General features: G+C 33.0%; 1 protein-coding gene across 1 annotated transcript in view; it reads left to right on the top strand.

The window, feature by feature from the left end:
- The first annotated feature begins 719 nt into the window (after positions 1 to 719).
- LOC120628434 (uncharacterized protein CG3556) overlaps positions 720 to 22564 on the top strand; it is an 86131-nt gene continuing 64286 nt past the window's right edge. Inside the window, exon 1 of the mRNA XM_039896806.1 lies at positions 720 to 884. The gene's annotated coding sequence lies outside the window, so the exon portion shown is untranslated. The remainder of the gene's footprint in view (positions 885 to 22564) is intronic.

The following is a 22564-nucleotide window of genomic DNA, read 5'->3' as shown; positions in this document are numbered from 1 at the left end:
TATGTTGGTTTGTGTACGCTTCAAAAACTCAAAAACTTCTGCACCGATCGAGCTGAAATTTTAGCATGATATATATAATCCGCATCAAGGATTGTTTTTATCTATTTTTTGCATCAGTCATATATCCGCGAGTCTTTAAATCTACGCAGACAGTTGATAAACAAAAACATATTGTAAATCCACAAATATTGCAAAATTAAACTTATATGTAATGTATTCTTTCTTTCGTTTTGTTTCTTATTTCTCATCCATTCCATAAAAGTGTGCCACAGCGAAGCGTGGCAGGGTAAAACTAGTTTATTATAAAAATATAACGTAAATTATTGACATAATTGATAAACCTTAGGTGTTATATGAGACCTTTGCACAGAACCCATTATGTGCTAGTTCAACTCGCACATCGCTATTTTTTTTTTCTATTTGAAATTACCGCAGTTATAAAAATTGTATAGTTCACTTTGCGTCCACAAAACACTGGACACAAGTCTTCACTGACACGTTACAACCATATGACACTTCGCAAGAAACGACACTAATAAACATACAAAGAGATTTGATCTGTACCAGTTAAGTAATTCGGTTTAAATTCAATCGCAATCAGAACATACATACTAATTGATAAAACGATTTAAATTGAACCAAAGAAGGTCAAAACTGGACTGGAGTTATAGGAACGAGTATGAATAAAATATAAGTGCAGTCGACGTTCGTACTGCACACGGGGTAGCAACTGCCTCGTGAATTTCACATTTACAGAATAGAGCCTTCAGTATCCGCTAAACCCTAGGTGAGGGCGGACGTGCGACGCGTTTACTGAACAATAATTCCCGAAGTTGCTTTGATATTACTCAGTGTTCTGGAAGCTCAAGGGACAACACAGACCGGTAAGTGGGAAAATATAAATCAATAGAGTTCATGCGATATTTTTTAATTGACATTATCACATTTATAACCTGGCCCTTATTACGTGAGGCTTTAGGTCGTTGTTCTGATGAATTTTAGCTTTAATTGCGGTTTTACTCACTTTTATGTCTCGTTTTAAACGCTTTGACGAGCTTGCGGTGGGGGATTGACCGCTGAATAATATTAATTTTACTACAATTTGAATAAATGGTATAGCAAATTGTAAAACGTCTTTAACTAGATAAGAGTTTTGATTGAATGAAATATTTGTAAATTAGCATACGTTCTTCTAAGATTTATGAAAAATCTTATTTGGGGATAGTATTCTAAATATCATTGTTTTAAATCTCATTTCAGCTGTAAAACGAATTCGTGTAAGAACTAAAATTCTTAATTAAAGTATAATGTTATATCGCGTGTATATTGAGATAATCAACCAGTAGAAGTCTCTTCTGGATATTGTAGGGACTTCATTTCACTTTCTCGTACCTCAGTTGTCGAGCGGCTTTTGCACATAATCGTCTGTTCTACCTACGCAAATCCTTGCAGTGCGGGCTGCCATGCTAGCACCTTGGTATTCCAACAGTCATCGGTTTCCCTCAATATAACCTGATCTATGTCTATTCTAGCTAGGATCACCTTATTTTATCTAGTAGTGATACTTGCTTCCCTTTAAATCACATAGTTAGCAACTACGTTTTGTAACTATATTTATTATGGAACCTATCAACTATCACTGTATTTCACCTTTTAGGAAATAGCAAATTGGTTCAATAATTTGGCTGACTTTGAAAAAAGAGCTCTAACGTACAGTATAAGTAAATGAGCGAAAGTTTGCTTTATCCATAAACAAACGTATACCTATAGGCTTCTACACGAACATACTCAAACTTTTCCTTAAGTTATAAATGAGTCTGCGTATTAAATAACAATGCACAAGAGAGGGGAAATGTATGCAGATACTACATTATACTATTATTAGACAGCGAATTTCAGATAACCACCTAGTTATCGGAATATCGCTGACATACAAAATGTTGAAGTAGAATGTAAGCGGAATAACAACGTCTCCGAGTCGCTCAAGCTTATTAAGTTAGTCCTCGGACTAATTGAGATAGCTTGCGTCCGCATAATCTAGAATAGAGATATGAAATGTGTTGAACATGTTTTGATGTGATAATGTCGAGGGCACTTTACTGGCTATGGCGGACGGTATGCAAGACACTTTTTTATTATTTGTTCCATGTTTTGAGCCAACGGCCCTCAGTTTATCTATACTTAATAAATAATATTATAAAACACTATCTCAGAAAAGGGAGGTATTGAATAATTATTTAAATTTCAACAATACATTATTTAGTTTTTCCACTAAACCGTTTTAACCGTTTAACGCAAAAAAATCTAATTTTTTGTCAAATTTGCTTGGTTACATCGGAACGAAATGCAATCTGTGACCACAATTAAATAACGGGTATCTGCCGTAACACCGAAAATTCATAATGAACTCTATTCACAATAAAATAATCTATCACCTATAGATTATCAATTTTTGATTATTTGATTGGCCACGATTACTTATCACATATTTATTACTTGCACCGAATATCTACGACAACCAGCCTATAATTGCTATATAATTGTTTATCAAAAACCAACCTGGAAACTACTGACAGAACAAGACATAAGCATTCGGGGTGAATTAAAAAAAAAATTTCAATAGTTTAATAATTTTTTTTTCTAACAAATTTAATAAAATATCTGACAATGACTCCTAAAATTAATTGCTTACTAATTAATATTCGTACAAGTTATGATATTCTTCATATTACTAAATTAAATGGCTTATTTTTTTAATCAAACCTGCCAATAGCCCGTTTATTAAGTCACTATTCATTGCTAGATGCCAGCCTTCCTGGCAGGACTATTATATGAAATAAAAGCTTGACGGGCGATTTGGTACGTGGATAGCTTAGTAATAAGACAAGGTTTTGGAACATGGAACAAGAGGACGTTAAAAACAAATCAACGCTGAAGAAATCGTGAGTGCCGAATAAATACCTCCTCTTTAAAGAAGAAAATTAAATTTTAGACCGTAGAATGGAAAAGGAAAATTCAAGAAAACTAATTACTTAAAAATACAAAATATGTTACTAAAATTCTATTTGATTTACGAATAATATTACGCTCGCCCAACTACGAGTACGGTCCAAAACGATCTACAAAAATATAAAAAATGCATTTAAAAAATGTTATTAATTTCACACCTACGTGTACCTAGTATGCGCAGTATTATTTTATTGATTATTGAAAGAGTGTTTTTATTTAAAGCGTATCTGAGCGTTGCTAACCTTTATAGCACAACTGTTAAACCTTTCGTCATAGCTTTTATTCTTAAATGCTGAGTCTTCAATCCTTATGTAAACTAGAAATATGATTGGAAACCATTTCAAAAGCGTTTATTTAACTTCCTTTGTTCAAATTCGATTCGGTATTGTCTTTCCGGTTCAAATTTAATACTTTTTTAAGCTTTTGTTGCCATGTGACTTCGCTAACAATGTGAGTGAAGGCATATGGTACAACTTACCTGGTCTGATAGTGGAGTTGAAATGGATGATAGCAAGGGAGGCGTTTGATCTCTGCTATAGATAGCATCTACCCACTCAGATTGGAATAGTTGAATTGGTATTAATGAGTAGATAGTTAACAAAAGAATATAAAGGTTTAATAATGGGCTAGCATGAAAGTTAAAAAAAAATTTACATGCTTTTATTAAGATAGAAAAATCCAAAACGCGTTAAAAAAGCTTGTACTTTAGCATGCTAAGAAAACTTTTTTCACTACACTAATATATTTTAACTAATGGGACTTAAAATCAATTCTAAAATTGTGATTTTTTTTGTATATCGGTATATGATTAAAAAGTTACTGCTCGCGTTACCCGAAATAGAGATACCCGCTTGTATTATTGCCATATTTATAACGAGACGCAAGTGCTATTAAATCTGCCCTTTTTTATATTTCGTTAAAAAAGTAGGTTTTTATTATAAAAATAAGATAAGACAGCTTTGCAGCTACGAGTAAAGTTGGAGTGTAAATCAGCAGACACTGAGATAAGGTATAAAATATTCATGCTTCTCTTATATTACCGTATGGTACACCATTTCTTATGCATTTTCAAAATTATTTTATAACGATAGTCGATTCTGTGTGTTTTATTTTTTTTTGTCTGCGCAGATTTCCCCCGCGTCGCGGTATAATTATGGTCAACGAATAAGACCAAGTTGGTAGTAAAATAACAGGTGCGAGATGTGTACTATAAAAACCTACAAAGCTAAATGAACTACTAAATGTAATATCAAGATTTCGCGATGATAAACGGGAAGACAGTGAAGCGGTGATAGACAAGTGGCGTGACATCTGTTTTTTAGAAACGAAAACATTTTCGTCAAAGCTTCACTGGATAGATACAGTTTCACCACAGGTACGTTCTCTATCTCTCTCTAATCGTTCCTTCATCACTGGAGATCGTGGTGAGATCTATTGGACGCCGATCGTATTGAAGCGGCACAAATTTCACTCTTCCGTCCGGCCTCTAGGTCTTTTGCCTTCTGTGTTGCCGGTAACTAAATTTTTTTTCAGGCTACAATTCCCCCGCCGCACGTTAGATTAGATTGACGTTAATTTGGATGGCTGACTGATACTTAAAACCCACACCGAATGAGCACCATTGATCTGAAGTAAAAATACAATTTAAAATCTGCACTGAATCACAAAGTTGATTTTAGAGTGCTAGTATATTTTGCAGGGAGTTATATTTCAAAATGTTTGTTGGAAAATTCACTGTTTTATGAACACAGATTGCAGCTTTTCTTTGTTTTACGAGTAAAGTTACACAGTTATACTGCAGTCCAAAGGGATAGCGTATTAAAAAAGTTTTAAAATTCACCCGGATGTTTAAAATGGCGTAGCGTTGTTTGCAGACCCGTTACCACTTTGAATATTTTTGGGACAGAAAAAACTTGACTTTTACTGTAGTTTTATGAATGCAGACTGTGTTAGAAAAGTTCTTTCTTGAATTCTTTTACTGCTAGGTCATCGCTAAAATTTCCATTAGTACACTGTATATTATAGGATTGTTTGTTTGCTTGCTACCTATGTACAGTTAAAAATTCGATATTGAATAAAATTTTGTACATATTATAAAACTTGGCATTAAACTCCATATTCAGGTGGACATAGGATACTTTATATATCAGACAAACGCCAGGGCTTTGCCTAGATTTAGCTTGTATTACATATACACAGCTTAACAATTAAACTTAGATCTTGACGACATTTTTTATTGGGATATTTTGAATAAATGCTGCCCGCAGGATATAAAAAAAAATAAACGAGGATTAATTATTAGTTGTTTCGTTTGAAAGGAAAACCTTTATTTAATTTCCGAATATAATCGTTTAATGATATTTTTATAACATTACAATATTTTTTAAACAATAAAGTCAATCAATCAATCAAGTCAATCAAAAATCAATAAAGTTAATTACAAGGAAATTACTGTTTTTAAAATGGATTTACTGAGCTCTCTGATGATTAAAAATCTGATAAGTTAATCAAAACTTTCTTTTGGATATATGCAAAAATATATAAGTCAAATGTAGCCTTAAATTTTCATCTCTTTCATTTTACGGAGTGTCATGAAATATTCATAACATTTAATTCGAATCATTTTCAATTAGCAGCTGGGTTTAATAAATTTATTTGCATGCAATTAAGTAGTGCTACAAATTGACCAAATAAAAGGAGAAGGTTCTTAATTTGACGCATATCACCGAAATACTGACCATAATTATAGTCACCTTGAGCACAAGCAAATATATATGGGCTATGGTAAATAGGTAAATTTATTATATGGTTTAATAACATCCACTATATATTCTAAAGCAAAATATATAGCATAATGTTCATTGTATAGCGGATATTTGTATCAAATATACCTACAACCAGACACTATCTCCCGTTTAGAATATTAGTATGGAAGCGTAGACTAATTAAAATTGTAACGTTTGAATGTCGAATGGATTGCCAATATTAACTAGCCTTACATAAACACGTCTGTCGTTCAAGCAATCGATACGTCGCAGGTAACATATGTATGATTTGAGTTTGGTAAGTGTATTTAAGATATGTCGATGTATTTGTTATATACAAGGTATTCAAAGATATTTCTATCTTCATTTTCTTGATTTTACTAAGATTTAGTGTTACCAAATTATCGTACTAAAATTGATACGGTTCAAAATGAAAACAAACAGTAAGGTCGGTATTACAGAGCATTTTATATCTTTACCTTACGTTCATTTTAGTTAAATCCCTAAATATTGGAATCCGTATTTTGTTGCCACCAGTTACGTATGTATAAATGTTGGGCGAAGATAAAATTTTATTTATAAAAATTATGAGGAATGTCTAAGAGTCCTCAATACTTCTCCCAAAGGAGTCTTACCAACCCACACTTGGCCAGCGTGGTCAAGTAAGGCCTAAATCGTTCTCGCTCTGAATTGTAGTTCGCATTCTCCTTCTATTTGGTAATGGGTTACTAATGATATAAGATAAAAAAAGACTAAAAAGCAAGAAATAAAATATTTTATACAACATTTTGAATTACTATTATATAATATACTTAAATACTAAGTGAAATGCAAAATTACTAAGAAAATTCAAACATTATTCAAAATTCAAGATTCATTCATTTCAAGTCGGCCTACTTTATAAGCACTTTCACTAACACGTCAAGTTTGTATGTTTGTAGTGACTCTACCACCGGTTCGGAAAGCAGATTCTACCGAGAAGAGCCAGCAAGAAACTCAGTAGTTGCTCTTTTCTCTGAGTTCAGTAAGTATAGATATGTACCTATACGGTTCCTTTTTAAAAAAGTTAACAAGGAAAGTAGCTAATGATTTTCTACATTTGACTTGGTACCGACTTAAAAATGTTGTAGAAAATATCTTATTACATATACCTACCATAATCGAAGCGCAACCTGTGTTATGCTTATCATTGAATAGTTCAGATGGCCATCCATAGTTATCATCACCAGTTTCACGAGATAAAATGTTGCATTTCGAAAGAAAATACACAAATTACTTCAGAAATACTCAAATCACTATAGGTGTGACTAAATAATTGAGGAGTTCCCGCCATTTCTCAATGATACCTCCAATAAATCTTGACCGAAATGGAATGTACCTCTGAGAAAGAAACATCAAGTCACGTAATAAATATACAGAAACGCGATAGACGTTATACTACTTTGGCGTAACAGGATAAAAATCTTTTCAAAAATTTTATCTTTCGCCTTATTCTGCGTTTGTAGAAAAAACTACTCTAACAATAGAAAAAGGTATTTAATACATTGAAAGATTTTATTGAAAAACAAAATAGTTGACTATATTGCTAAATTCAGGGTGTCGGTTTTTCTTGACGGTTTGCGCGCGCATCGTAAAAATTTACTCATCTTTTTCCCTAACGTGCCAAAAGAAGTATAATTTCAAAAAACCTACAGTTGAATTGAAAACCTTCTTTTTTAAGTCGGTTGAAAAAGGCTCCGTCCCCGTCTTGCCCTATTGTACGTCTATGTCAACCTTATATAAATACTTAATGACTAGAAATATGTAATAGAACACTTGATATAAAATATTTCTTCCACGTCATTCACCATAAAGACACACATGCAAGACAAAATTACATTTTTGTTACAATAAAGGTAACTTCAATCAATAACTAAACATTTAAATTTTTTAGACAATTCATAAATAAGGAGGAGGTCTTTGAAAGAAACGTCCAAATAGTCATTTGGTATTTCTTTTCTTAATAATAGTTATTTTTTCAATAAATATTCGAAATGTGGTATTGGCACTGAATGGACTGAAAAAATTAGATAAAGAAGACAGGAGTACCTATAAACAAGAGTTGGTGAAAAGAAAAAAAATATTAAAACTGTAGAAATCAGAAGAGTGAAATTAATTAGTCACCTCCCGCCAGACATGGTGGATTTATCACGAGCGTAATAGAGGGGAGAATAGAGAAATAGAGGGGAGGAAGACTACCAAGAATGAATTTTTTTGGGAAAATAAAAAAAAAGTTTTCGGTAGGGTCGTAGTTAAAAAAGAAGAGTTATTATGTGAGGCTAAGTTTGTTATTGCTAACTACTACATATGTTTGTATGTAATAAATAAAATTAAACATTCTTTCACCCAAAGTTAACGCGAGTGAAACCGCGGGTGAACTATTACTATTTAGATGAGCTTCTTTCAACTAAGCGCGATAATTCTAGTCAGAAATAAATTGAGATTATATGGCTACATAGATTCTTTTCCAGCTGAGCAAATTGGCCACAACAATGAGATAATGATGCAAGAGGATGTGCTGAATTACCTATCCTAACAATTGTCACTTCTAAACATTCCATGACATAGCTTCTAGAGTAGACATGGGTAATACAGCGTTTTTCCGTGCCGTGTTGCGTTAACACACTTCCCAGATATCTCAACTCATTATTTTAAGGGGTCATGCGCACGGCGCACTTTTTAGTAGATAGTACATGGTGCGCATGACGCCGTTGCGTTAATAATTTGTGCTGCTATGTTCATACATCGTACTTTCACATCAAACTTTATAGCGCTACGCCATCTACTGTGAGCCTGTGCGATTTGTTATCTACCGCCTTCCGAATATTGTGTAACACAAAATAGAGTAACTCAGTGAGCCAGCGACATCCAAGTCATCCAAGATTTTTATTTATTGAGCACCTAAAGTAGAGAAATAATTATAAAAAAGATAGGATGTAAGCAAGGAAACTCTTATCTCTATGAGACGTCTACCAGTGATACTAGGTAGTGGGATAGATTTGGAGGGAAGGCGATAAGAACAACCAAAATAAACAATACTAACCACACTCTAGATGTAATACGATCTCACTGCCTTTAATCCTAAAAGAAGCGTACAATGTGTGTTTAGCAATTTTACTGGAACAGCTGTGTTAAATATACATCGCTGTCCATGCTGACACAGCAATGAAATAACCTTTTTTGGTACAACGTAACAACTCTACCTTAGTTTATTTTTACTCAACGTCTATAAGGATAGCTTTCGGAACTATTTTGTAGCGAAACGTCCTTCAGAATTTGAATAATTTTTGCACTAAACATCACAAATATGCAAAAACTAAAATAATCGCAATTTAGTCTAAACTTTCTTTACGCAATCTTGAGATTACTCAAAGAGATTTCTTATTTTTTCTTCTGATCTGCAATGAGTTTATACTCTAACACCCCTCGCTAATTTTTGCTAAACTTCATGTGCCTAGCAAAGTAGTAGGCTGAAATAGACAATGTTTAGGAGATAGTAACATATTAACCTTCCCGGCTTCCCGGCTTCGGGAAAAGCAATATTTTGCAAAAAGTTGACAGTTGACATTTGACTATTATAACTCGAAAAAAACGTGAACATTTTTTTTGACGAAAAAGAACCGACTTTGTGAAACAACTAAAAAGCAAGAAATTCATATTTTCTGCACCATTTTTAAGTGCAAAAAAAAACATACAGTTGAATTGAGAACTTCCTACTTTTTTTTTATTCGTTTGAAAAGGTATGCTTTCACCCTACATTTAATATTATCTTAGCTTATTAGCTAAGCATAAAATAGCTAATATATAGCATTACCTGAAATGGTTTTCTCAACTTTCATCTTTTTGTAGTTGCCATGTTTTTACATTCATTAACCTAAAACTACATACCATTGATTTAGGAAGGAGCGGTAATAGCCCAGTAGTTATTAATTTGGCTTCAGTTTCGAGGGGCAAAGTTCGAATCCTATCAAGCATCTGTAATTTTTCCTAGTTATGTGCGTTCTAATCAATTAAAATATCACTTGCTCTAACGGTGAAGGAAACCATCGTGAGGAAACCTGCATGCCTTCAAGTTCTCCATAATATTCTTAAAGGCGTGTAAAGTCCAACCCGCACTGGGCCGCTACGGCCTAAACCGTTCCCATAGTGGAAGGAGATCTGTGCCCTGCAGTGGGCCATTAATGGGTTAATACGATGATGGTGATGATGTACAGTTTGTTCGATGAACTTCTAACTACGTTAGAACCATACACGCGAAGACAGGGCTATTCACCTTGTGTTAGCTAATGTTATAATCAACAAATTACGTTAAATTCTAACTGTCGCCAAAAACATACCTAATGTTTAATTCTGGCAACTCAATTTAACTTCCTCTATTTCACTTAACATTTTCCCAACTTTCCTTGACATACCCTTGAATAGCTCTTATTTAACTTGTCATAAACAACGTTATTTCACTTATAAGGAAAAAAGGCAATTTTAGTGTCCTTTGCCTCCTTGCAAAAAAAAATCAAAATTCATTTATTGCAAGTAGCAATACCCCCGTTTTAAGCACTGTTTGAAACCTCAAGTCAGTTTGTTGGTAGTGACTCTACCATCGGTTTGGAAGGCAGATTCCATAAAGGAGAGCCGGCAAGAAACTCAGCAGATTGCTGTTTTTCAACGTCATTTTTTAGTTTCTATCTTGTAAGAGATGAGAGCGGAGGCTGCTTTCAAGCAGCCTTATCGTTAAGAAATTCATCAATCGCATTATGCATTGGTAGGTCCAAAATTACCTTGGAAATCATATTATGAAAACATATACTGAATCCCACAAATGACTTCTGCACCTTTCATAAACGATATACGCGGTTGTTTATATCTACTTTTCGTTTATAAAGAGTAATATTTTGTCTTACAAATACAATATTGGTAATAATATATTGTCAAAAGTCAAAGTCAAAGTCAAAGTCAAAAATATCTTTATTCAAGTAGGCCCACAGGTGGCACTTTTGATGCGTACATAAGAATTACACGGTAGTGAGATGATGGCGATAACCACATTCGTAAACTTAAAACTAAAGCTACGAGGGTTCCAAACGCGTCCCGGTCTAAGAAGAAGCCCACAACAAACTTAGCCGGGTGTTTTTTTTTTTTTTTTTGTTATCGCCATCTCACAATGTAATTTTAAATTATTAGAAGAGCAACCTGGTTAGAGCAATAATTTACACCCAAGCTTTTTTATCGTTTACGTAGTCCTTTATACTATAATAGGACTTTTCTATAAGCTTACGTTTAATACAAACTTTGAACTTATTAAGAGACATCTCCAAGATGTCAATTGGTAGTTTATTGTAGAATTGTATGCAATTTCCTTTAAACGAATTATGAATTTTATGTAACCTAGTATATTGCACTGTAAGTTTATTCTTACTTCTAATGTTTAAATTATTGCAGTCACATTTTTTCTTAAATTTAGAAATGTTTTTATGGACGTACATTAAATTTTCAAATATGTACTGACTATACACTGTCATTATTTTAAAATCTTTAAATTTATCTCTCAATGACTCTCTCGGACCCATTTTGTAGATAGAACGAACAGCCCTCTTCTGCAGCACGAAAATAGTGCTAATATCAGCAGCATTACCCCAAAGTAAAATTCCATATGACATAATGCTGTGAAAGTAACTAAAATATACCAGTCTAGCAGTTTCTACGTCGGTCATATGGCGTATCTTCTTTACCGCATAGGCAGCAGAACTAAGCCTGTTCGATAAATTATTTACATGAGGGCCCCATTGAAGTTTAGAATCTAACGTTATTCCTAGAAAAACTGTCGTATCCTCCAGTTTCAGTTCCTCATTATTAAGTAGTACAGTGGTTTTCACGTGTTTAATATTAGGTAAAGTGAATTTTATACACTTGTTTTTTTTTCCGTTAAGAACCAAATTATTAGCTTCAAACCACTGTACCACTTTAGCGAGAGAGTTGTTTACGTCGTCAAAAGCTAGTTCACGTCGATTTATTTTAAAAGTCAGTGATGTATCATCGGCAAACAGAACTATCCCGTGTTTATCCTTGGCAAGGTAAGGAAGGTCATTAATGTAAATAAGGAACAGAAATGGTCCTAATATAGACCCCTGTGGGACACCTATTTTCATAACTGATCCATTAGACCGTTTTCCATTCACGTCGACTTTCTGAATTCTATCGCGTAGATAGTTGCTCATTAAGTCTAGAGCTACACCCTGAATTCCATAGTGGTGTAGTTTCCTAACTAACGTTTCGTGTTGAACACAATCAAACGCCTTAGATAAGTCACAGAACACACCAAGTGCATCACGTGACTCCTCCCAGGCTTCAAATATGTTTTGTATTAGCTCAACACCTGCGTCGATTGTTGAGCGACCCCGTGTGAAACCAAATTGCTTAATATGAAGTAAATTATACTTATGAAAATGGTAAAGTAATTGATTTAAAATGAGTTTTTCAAAGATTTTACTGAAAGTGGGTAGTACGGATACTGGTCTAAAGTTAGTGGGGTCAGAAGTACTACCCGATTTAAACAATGGAACTATTTTACTAAGTTTCATTAAGTCAGGAAACACACCACAATCTATACAATTATTAAATATTAAGGCTAAATCGGGTGCAACAATATCAATTAATGATTTGACAACGTTTACGGAAATGCCCCACAGATCATTTGTTTTTTTATTAATTAATAATTTAAAGGCTTTAATAACGTCAGAGCCACTAACATGCGTGAATTTAAAAGAATGGTTACACTCAGGCACATTTTCCTTTAATAGAGAGAGAGCCATATCTGGTGAAGAGTTTAATGATTCTGTTGTGGAGACGGGAATGTTGGTAAAGAAGGTTTCAAAAGCAGTAGCCACCTCGAAATCTGTTGTTAAGGCTTTATTATCTACATTAAGTTTAAAATTAATATTTCGTGGTGTTACTCTTCCCGTCTCCTCATTAATTATGTTCCAAGTAGTTTTGATTGCATTGCTGCTATTTTTAATTTTATTTTTGATGTATCGCGTCTTTTCTAAGTGGCAAGCGCGTTTAAAATTCTTGGAAAACAATTTAACATAATCCCCAAACTTATCACCAGTGTTAAATTGACGTTCAGCATACAATTCGTACAGCTTTTGCCTATTTTTATGAAGTTCAACTGTCGCCCACTCACTAAAATTTAATGTATCAGTAATCACAACCGACTTACTAGTAAATATAGAATGAAATAGTCTATTAAAGGTATTGAAAAAGGAGCTGTACATTGCATTTGGAGTCGCCCCTGAGGGTAGGAATGGGAGGTCATTTACTAGGCTATATCTCATTTTCTCTATGCGGTTGGATGTTACAGGAACAAATGTTATTTTACGTTTAGAAACATTTTTCTTCACATTTTCAAATTGAATAATTTGACCACAATGATCAGAGTCTAATTTACTAATAATATTTTTGCTTATAGGAATTATATTTGTAAAGATGTTATCCAAACAGGTGGCGCTAGTAGCAGTTATTCTTGTGGGCTCCATGAACATATTTGATAGATTGTAAGTTTTAAATAAATTCAATAACTTGATACTTAAAGAGTTATTTTCTAAAATGTTTACATTAAAATCTCCGCATATTATTAACTTTTTATTACACTTTGATATTTTAAATAACACTTCATCCATTACCTTTTCAAAAAGTTCAAAGTTTGACAAGGGTGGCCTATAAACAGTAACAATTATAAATTGCTCTAGTTCAACCGAGGCTAGCTCTATTGTCCGTTCAACAGAAAGGCTAACAATATCGTTTCTGTTTTTAAATTTTAAATTTTTATTTAATAAAATTAAAGAGCCTCCATGAATCGCTGTAACCCTGGTGAACGAACTACCAACCTGGTGGTTACCAAAATTAAACAAATATTCATGGGTTTTCAACCAGTGCTCAGTTATACATAAAATGCTAATGTTAAAATCATTTAAAAATAATTCAATCTCTAAGTCTTTTCCTCTAATACATTGAATATTTTGGTGAACCAAGTTGATATAATTAGAATTAGATTTTTTATTATATTTTTGGTTTAATAGTACATTGTGCGACCCCTTACTATAATTTTTTTCATATATGCCTGAGGGAGACTCGGTTGTCTGCTTTTCTAAGCAAGAGAAAGCCTCTGTTGTCTCCTTAACTAGTTTAAACTAAAATGACTTGGAATAATTTCCAAGGTTTTCATGTCAAAACTATTACACTGCTCAATAAAAGCAGCTGGTTTAGCCAAGTTCTTGGCTGTTATGGTAAAAAAATACGATAGCGAAACAGCTATCTGTTGTTTAAAATAGTGTGATAGGTAATATCTATCTCGGTACAAATTATAAGTAGGATTAGCACATTTGCTAAAGTCTATAACATGAAATTTCTTATTATATGAACATAAATTGTACAAAGTCATATTTAAATTATACCTAATAGTATTTTCTTGGTGTGGCAAGTTATGAAAATAAGGAAATGTGTATAATACAATACTATTTACATTTAATGTATTTAAAGAATCAATAAGTTTAATCAGCTCAGGTTTGTTAACATTCCCTCTATTTCCCATTATGATAATTAAATTAGTTTTACAGTCAAACATATTCCTATTTCTACAAATTGCAGCTACAATAGCTTTTAAATTTGAGTTGGGTAAACAGTAGTTCAAAACTGTGTGTCCATTCAACTGAGAGTTAAGATATAAGCCCATGTTACATCCAATTTCATCGCTGTACATAATTGTTTTTATTGAACTGCTACTATGAGCATTTGCTTCAATAAAGGAATTATTATTAATATTTATGTTTTGTGATTTTGAGTTACTTAACCTGACACACACCTTTCTCACATTAGAGGGTGATGACACTGATGACACAAACTGGGGATGACTGCCTATACTATCAAAACTATGGGTAGATAGTGAAGTTAATTTACCACTGGGTTGTTCTGTCTTATGCCATTCATCTGAAGTCTGTGTGTACTCAGATATCATTTGCCTTTGATACATATAAAACTTTACTGCCAGTGTACGTAAAGAAGTCTGCAATCTGGCTATTTGTGCTTCTAGGATTTGTGTGTCAGATTCATAACTTAATCTATTACTTTCTAACTGTGAACTATACATTTTAATTTCATTCAATAATTCTAAACGTTCTTTCTTTGGTTTCAGAGATTTAACAGAATTTTTATGTACTTTTAACAGTTTCTGTGTTTTTTTAATATATCGGTTAACTTTGATATACTTTTTTAGTTTCATACTGCTGCAGGGATTGACTACTGTATCTGATTTGACTATCAATAAATTAGAGAAGTTGGTATTAGCAGTAGACATGTCAGCAGCAGCAGTAACCAACTGTGGGGCCCTATCAACTAATTCTTCATATAGGCTTTGAGTGTGTATTGCTGTTGTGTTATGGGCTGCATCTTCCAGTTCGGTGATCTGGTGGTGGGCATCACTTAGCTCCCGCTGCAGGGTAGTAATCTGGCTCAGAGCCTCCTCATACTCAGCACGGCACTCATCAAACCTATTTACTAATAACTGAAGTCTATCCCGCTCTTCTACAATGTCTACATACTTTATGTGCAAATCCGATAGTTCTAATTTTAGTCTATTATTATTCCCAAGGACTTCTAATAATTCCTTTTCGTTTTCGTCTCTTTCATTATTCAATTGGGTGCATAGCTCCTTGCTTGCCTTTAATTCTTTCAGGGCCAATTGTAATTTGGATTGCTCCTGGCGCGCTAAGGCTCTGCGGGTCATCATTTTGTAATTAATTAATTAATGAAACAAGGAGTAATCACCCAAAGAATGCGAAATGACAGGTAGGTTTCGGTATTGCAGTGTATTGTTATAACAATTGCAGCGTTACACTTGGATAACGGGCAATTGCATATACACGTATGTGTTTTTTATGCGCTAAATAGTTGTTTCAAAGCCAAAACAGCTACTAGCACTCTTTAAAAACACCAAAACAGAAGTTTAAAATTCAAGTTTTACTAACCTAACTGTCACTTTGTTTACATCGACGAAAACTTTTCTTACGCACTTTTAACACTTAAACTATTAATATATACTACTATTTATTATATAAATTAGGCGATTAAATTGGATTTGGGCACTAAAAACACACAAAATAAATTAAAATAACAAAATAAAGTACAGAGATCTTTGAACAGCTGTTATAGGCGGTGTTGCCACACCAAATCTATCCATCTATCTATTGTGAAGCTTTATCACTATTTCAGCCGTAAGTATATCTATTTCTTTAAATTTTTCATGGAGTGATTCACGTGATTTAAGTTTATATATTGACCGTACAGCTCGTTTCTGCAATATGAATCTAGTTTCAATATCAGCAGCTTTGCCCCAAATTAAGATACCGTAAGATATCGCACTCTAAAAGTACGCAAAGTAAACAAGCCTCGCTGTTTCTACGTCAGTAATATGCCTAATTTTTCTGACGGCGTAGGCGGCCAAGTTTAGTTTATTACCTGGTAGTGTTTCTATATGGGTACCCAAAATTTCTTCTGGGACACCAACTGTACGCCAGTTGGTGTCCGCCGCCAATTAATGTATTTTATGCACACCCTTTGGGTTCTGTCACTGAGATTAGTGGCAACCAAATTTAGTGCAACGTTTTTGATACCATAGTTGCAAAGAACATCATTATATATCAGCCATTTCCGAAGATATCAAATTAATACATAAGATATATGCAAGTCTTTGAAAGCACGTACTAATAGGTGGGATGAGGGAATCGGACTGTCCGATAATTTTTTGGGTATGTCTATAATTAAAGTGAGCACATCTTTATTCACGCCCAATGAATGGCCAGGGCAGCAATATCAAAAGATAGAAAATCCAATAGTATTGATCGCGCTATTGTCTCACCTTTATTATACCCATCCTCCCTGGAGTGCGCTTTGTTTCCTTAATTCCTATATTAACCTTTCTGCTTGGTGTTGGCAATACTACATAGGTATAACCTATAGAACCTGAAATTATTCCAATTTTAACTTGAGTTTTCACTTCAAAAAGAACGCCGACTTGTTAAAATTCAATATTTGATTAAGAAGTGAATGTACGTGAGACGTGCGCTTTTGGACGTGTACCCCTAGATTGCTACAAGCTGTAGCAATGTCGCGTAGTAACTCAATTAACAAATCGTAGCACCCTCTACGGCATTCCATTTTTTTTTCGTTTAACGTAGTATAAAATATTTATTTTTGGTAAGCTCACTTTGAAAATCCAATTACTCAAAAAATTTAAAATAACATTTTAAACCAAAAAAGAAGTTTTATTTCGTTTCATATTTAAGAACATTCATCATGAAATATTAATACAAATTCTCGTGAATCCTCAAAGAGAGACCACTATTTAATTATTAATGTAAACTACGGTGAGAGAGTTTCAATTTTAATAATTTAGAGATAGCTGGACGCTGAAAGTTTCGGTAATACCTAGTATTAAAATACTTTTACTTTAATATTTATATAAGATGAAGGCATTCGACAGACTCGTGGACTCATTTTGCATTAGGGATAGCGCTAACTATAGACTTATAGGATACTACTTTAACCATAGCCAAACTACATGTAAATCGAAAAAAATTTTCTTCCGCAAAAATTATTGTCTACTTTTGTAAGCAGGTTCCACTGTTATAGAAAATGCTTGAGCTATCCTCGTTGATGCATTCCTGATTGATGAACTTAGGTAATACACTCTGAATTATTATGTTATGATAATTATGTCGGTCTCCCATCCGTTCCTTCTTAGGTCATTGTAAGCAATTATTATTATTGGCACTGGTTTACACCGTCAAAACTAGATCTCACTTTCCGTTATTAAAAAAAGTCTTTATTAACAACTTACATTCACAATCTTATAATTTTCATCTTACTTCTACTTAGTACTACAAAAGTAAATTCGTTTGGGAAGATCGTAGACCTATGACCGGTTTCTATTTAAAACTTTTCCTTGATTATTTGCCTCCCAAACCGGCTTTGCAATAAAAACTATATAAGTACTTATACTTGTAGCAAAATTTAAGAAATAATAGTTCGTAATTTTTGTTTCACGTGCGACTAGGTAAATTCTACATTCTTATATCGGCGTATTGTATAATTTCCTAATACACAATGAAGTTGAGAACTGTGCGCGTTGACATAACGTCATAAGAGAACATCATACCCTTTGTCGTGACGAAGTACTTGTAGATTTTACTGCCACAATAATTCCAAAAGATGTTTCACATCAAAATCAAGCATATAGACTTTATTAGTAAACTGGAGAGATTTCCGCCTGTTAGCAACTTTAAAATAATATTTGGATATAACTTACATAATATTCTCAACGATAACATTTCTAAAGATGGCGTTAATTAAATTTCAACACTTATTTGTTTGAACAATCATTTTAAAATCGTGCTGTGTGCATACAATTTAATAAGGGAGTCATTATTCGAGAAAATGAGATTTTAATCCCCAGACTACTTGAGGCTCGGAGCATAGTTCTTTATTCTTAAAACTCAATTCAACTTACGGAATCTGTTTGTCTGATCGAGTTGGAGCAGATTTACAATTGAATTTTTATACACTTTAATTTGTTTATGTAAAAATTGTTTGCTGGCTTTGGTTTGTATGTTTAAATTAACTTATTGTTACTGGCTCTAGAAATTAAATTTCACTGTTAGCAGGGAACTATTAGGACAAATAATATAAACGAGATATTAATAGCGTTGATTGATCTAACCAGTTAAATGTATTATGCTAGTAGTTTGCCCCGAAATAGGAAGTCGCTCTATGTCCAAGGACGTCGTCGCTCCATATAGATTCTAATTCAACTTTTTTCTTTGAATAAAATAAAAATTAAATATTATCAAGATAATCAATAAACCCTACACAGATATTTTTTTTATTTTATCACAAAACTATAAAGAATAGCTAAGAAAACCTTACTGCGAATTTGCGTCTGACGCAAACAGTCCCAGTAAGGTTTTCTTTGCTAACTTTATCAATTAAGTTGTCAAACGTACCTTTGTAATTTTTTTCAATAAATTAATTTTATTTGATCGTGTACAATGGATAACTATCTGGTCAGAAAAATGGTACAAATTAACATATCTTTTTTCACTTTGAAAACCTTCATAGATTTTACTTTAGTTAGTGATTTATTATTTAACTACATGTTGTTTTAACCTCATCGTGGAATATTATGCATCGTAAAGTTACCTTTTAGGCGTAACGCAATCAATCTTTAGACGTAAGTATTCGGAATAATGTGCTTTGCGAGACTGAATTTATATCAAAGTCTTGGGATACACCTTTTAATAAAAAGTCGTACTAGACACTTTTATCTCTCGCAATGACAACACAATTACTTGACTTATCTTGAATACAATTTAAAATATATTAAATAAACAACAACTCAATAAGAAATATCAGTAAATATATGAATTTATTACTTCAGTGCATTAAGAAACACCTTATCTAGTGTTATTTACTTAAGCATGCGAGAAAGCATCTTTATTGTATCTTTTACTTTGTGTGTGTAAAATAGACTTCAATCAATCATTCAATCAAGCTCGCACTTGTACAAAATGGCCTTATTTATCACAATTTTAAGATGTTTAAAAAGCTCAAAAAACTCTATAAAGGCTTTATAGGAGCTGCCTATGTAAGACGATCATCGTATAGGTACGTATGAAAGTCTATGTTACTTCGCCGAATTATTGAATAACGATTCTCATATTGGTAAATGTTAGCTAGACATCGAAATAGAATCTGCGACACAAGTACAAACAGGCGTGAAGCCGTCTCAAAGGAAAGCGGATATTGCTTTCAGCTATACTTGCAAGTCGCACGTTTTGCACCGGCGCAAACAAAGATTAAGCATTTAACGCCTTTACGATTTGACAAATAAAAATCATTTTCGCATGCATTTACTCAACAAACAAAATAGTGCCAACAACAATATAGTATATCATAACTTTCTATATTCCAAACTATAAGTATCTTTAAATCTTTACATTGAAAGACTAAAATCGTATGCATGATTTTATTGTGTGAATATACCATTTCTATTTAAATGCCAAGGGATTTTAATCTTTATTTTCATAGGCGTAAAAGCTTTATCAGTAAAAAAAAATGTTTCACCCCATTGTATATCTCGACCTCTTTCCGGTGTCATGACCCGTTTTCCTGAACAGAAACTAAATTCACATGCATATTAATAAACGTTACGTGTTAGGATATTTTTCTCACAATTATATAAAGTAGGCACAACAAGCAGAATAGTTAACAATAAAGATTAAAATTCTTTAAGCACTGCATAACAGCTATAGTGTAAACTACAATCGATATAAAAATTAAATTCATGCTGCGATTTGCAAATATATTGTATAGAAATGAATGAAAAGTTCAGTAAACAAAATTTTGATATATCTAATGAAATTCAAGGCTGAGCATAGTTTTCATAAGTACTCATTTTAATGTATGAGTTTTAGTTTAAAGCCGTTTAATTCTAGCTATCGTGCCGAAACACCGCCACAAATCAGAACCAAAGTTACCGACACATAGGTCATCTGCTTAGTCTGTAATAAGTATTATAAAAATTTACAACCAAATTTGCAACTGATAAGGAATAGCCAGTGTCCCGTTCGTTGCTTAGCATCTTTGACTACAGGTCGATATCTCTAGTTCTATTCTGAAATCCTTCTCCCTCATATGAGAGAAGAGACTCTTGCCCAGCAATGGGGCATAAACTGGCTGATGACGATTCCCAATTTTGTTCTCAATAAATCGTTCTATACTGAAAAAAAAAATGACACAAGGATAAACGAGCGAGAAATATGAGCAATGAATTTCAAAATGGCAGCTCGCAATCCGCCCATTGTCTAACCGCTTGAGACTCGCACACGTACACATTGTACACGTATGTATATAGCCCACGAGTGAGCAAGTAGCGTTCACATATTAACTTTATTACAATATTTATCAACCCTTGTTTTTTTTGAATACTTTTCTTAGGCGTTTTCCAGACAAAGCGAAAAATAAATGCCGAGTATTCAAAATTAGAACTCCAGAGCAAAGTCCATCCGCAATGTATTAAAAAAATATAACTATCTGCACGATTTCATTTGGAAAAATGAAAATGAATTTAATAATATATTAAAAAAATATCTTATTTAGCAATGCCTTATTCAGTAAATTATTTGTTTGATATTATTTAGCATCCCCAATAAAAATCAATTTCCCTACTAAAAAAATATAACTATCTGCACGATTTCATTTGGAAAAATGAAAATGAATTTAATAATATATTAAAAAAATATCTTATTTAGCAATGCCTTATTCAGTAAATTATTTGTTTGATATTATTTAGCATCCCCAATAAAAATCAATTTCCCTACTATAATAATATTGTCCTACATATGGCTTAAAATTAAAAATTAAAAATACATTCATTTTAAGTACATATACAGCTTACCAATTCATGTAATTATTTGAATTTAAAAATGGCTGCGCCCAAACAGTTTTGTTGTATTGTATACTTAAATTTATTTTACGTATTGAATTATAATTGTAACATTATAGATTGCACTGATTGAAAATTATTTGTAAATAAATTGAAAATGATTATTTTTCTGCTACTAACTATGGTATTTTAATGATGAAAATTTTAACACCGCTTTTATCCACTGAAAAGGGATAAAATATAACAGTCCACATGCCAAATGAAGAAAAAGAAATTATTTTTCCCCGTTAATTATTTCCATCCCGGCTTGGGGAGTAGATAAAACTCTGGGAAAATATTAACATTTCATCCTTTCCCCGTTGGGGAAAAATGTCCTGCCCATGTTAGCTGTGCATATTTACTTATATCGCTTATTTTTAGATCCCCAAATACCATTAAAAGACGTATGAAAGTCTATTACTCCTTAAATGTATAGGGCATAATATCGCATGTTTATTCTTGCGAAAATTCGCAAGTGGCGAGCTAAGCACAGTACTTCACACGTTCATTATTATTTATTCTTTATAATAACACCGCTTGATAATATTCTATCGAATGTGATAGCAATGTGAAGCATATCATTAAAATTAAAAAACCGGCAACTCACATACAAACGATACCTTGTATCGAACTTTCCTTCCAAGATATCTTGGGTTTTTAAAAAAACCAAAAGTAAATCTTTTCTGACTTTTCTGAATGAAATTTCGCTTTGAAAAATATTTTTTATTCGGTATAATTTAAGCTTATAACTAAACCGATAGACTTGTGTTCAACGTAACTTTGTTTAACTTGATATTTTTTTCTAAGAAAATGTTTTGGACACATAGACGGACGAACTTATACACACTGATGTTATCTTGTAAGATATACGTTTTGATCATTAGATGATTCTAAATCCTTATAATGATTATACATACGACTAATCCATACTTATATTATAAGTACCACGGCACAGCAGCAGTTACCTCTGCTGTGCCGGGGTACTTGGGTTTCCGGAGAGTTAAAAAAAGTCTTTATTACCTACGCACGGTTAAACAACTACACCGATCTTGGTAACATATTGCATAGACATAGCTTTCATCCTACACACACTAACCGTTCCCTCAGGATTTTTTTTAAACCGTAAAAGTCACCGATGAATTCGCTTGCCACAACCATTTTAACTACATGATACTATTTATACTATAGTATCATGTAGTTAGTGTAGTTAGTTAGTAACACC

This window comes from Pararge aegeria, chromosome 12, assembly GCF_905163445.1.
Source record: "Pararge aegeria chromosome 12, ilParAegt1.1, whole genome shotgun sequence".
NCBI lineage: Eukaryota > Metazoa > Arthropoda > Insecta > Lepidoptera > Nymphalidae > Pararge > Pararge aegeria.
This window is presented reverse-complemented; position numbering and strand designations above follow the sequence as displayed.